The following is a 1,546-nucleotide window of genomic DNA, read 5'->3' on the forward strand; positions in this document are numbered from 1 at the left end:
AAAGATAGCGCGCTTAGCGCCGGCAGATATAGGCGAGGGTTTAACGATTTCGCCGTACCATAGAGCGATCAGTCGTCGCGAATACGTCGAACGCATCGATCGCTCTCCCTCCCGCGAGCGAGAAGAACCGATTTATTAATCACGATGGCTGCGACGGATATCGGTGAACGAGAGAAGACGGCGAAAGAGATCGCTAAGACGCGCGCATCGATTCGTAAAAAACACAGAGCGTTAAAAACTGGCAAAATGGAGAACGAGATCGCGATGGAGAGCCGTTTTAAGCCAATCGTCGACCCGCTGCGGCGCATCGCCAAGCGCGCCGAGCGGGATGAGATCGAGCGAGATGAGATTAAACGCGAAATGATAAAGCGAGACGCGATCGACGCTTCGCCTGTAACGACGAGCGTCGAGGAAAAATGGAATGAGGAAAAATGGAAGGAGGAAGAGTTGACCCCCGCTTGGAAAAAACCTAAAGTGAAACGAATACGAGCGCGACGACGATTAGATGCCGTTTCTACTCCGTCAAACGTGTATCCTATCGAGAGAGATCCATTCGCGCGGGACGAAACTGAAGAGGAAACGTTCGAACCTGAAAATCTCGAGTCATCCTCAACGTTTGAAACGTCTGTTAAGCGAACTTTGCAAATTTCTCAAGATTACAAAATGCCGCACGGCCGGTTAGGACCGTTGGGACGAAAATACTTGGGGGCTCTTCTCGGCGGAGAAGCGCCAAATGAGATCGATCACGTTTACGGAGTGTACATGAGCGCGAAAGGCGCGATGCTTGGCAATAGGCGATTCAATATAGACGCGGATGACTCCATACTTATAGATGAAATTAAATACATCGGTACCCCCGGTTTATACGAATTAATCTTCATAAAAAATCCTGATAGTCTCACATATACGGAAAAGGATAAATTAACATACAAGAGTATATTGTTAACAACGAACGCTCATAAACGCGACCATGACGCTAAAAAATCTGTTTTAGGAAATAAAGGATACAAATACAAGTTCGTTATCGCTCCGCTTATTCACGGCAGCAGCGCAAAAAAGATGGGTGCGGGTCGCGTACCGTCAACCATGCGAGTCACGAACGATAGAATCGATTACATTCATTGGGACGATCCAAACGAATTAGTGGATCGTCTGCGATTGCTGGACGCTTCGCGTCGAGCTGGCAACAACGCTCACGAAAACAAGATTCTATCGATAATCGAGGAGCTTCGCGAAACGGGAGCGATAGTATAAATCGAACCGTCGCATCGACGATCGCCGCAGTCGTGCGTGGAATTCGCGATGTCCGTGAGCAAATTCGGCACGCCTTTAAAAAACCGCGGCTATGACGCGAGAACCGGAAGACTACGTCCGGCTATCGAATCTCTGCGAAATTACGTGCGCGATAACGCGCTGTGTCTAAGCTCTTCCGCCGAATACGACGCGAGAGAGCGCAAGATAAAGCGTCTGGCTAAGCCGGAGGAGGACGCCGACGCGACGAGCAAAAGCTACGTTGAAGGAATTACGTCGCAATTGAGAAAAGACG

Source organism: Formica exsecta, unplaced genomic scaffold, assembly GCF_003651465.1.
Source record: "Formica exsecta isolate Colony F162 unplaced genomic scaffold, ASM365146v1 scaffold589, whole genome shotgun sequence".
In the NCBI taxonomy this organism is placed as follows: Eukaryota; Metazoa; Arthropoda; class Insecta; order Hymenoptera; family Formicidae; genus Formica; species Formica exsecta.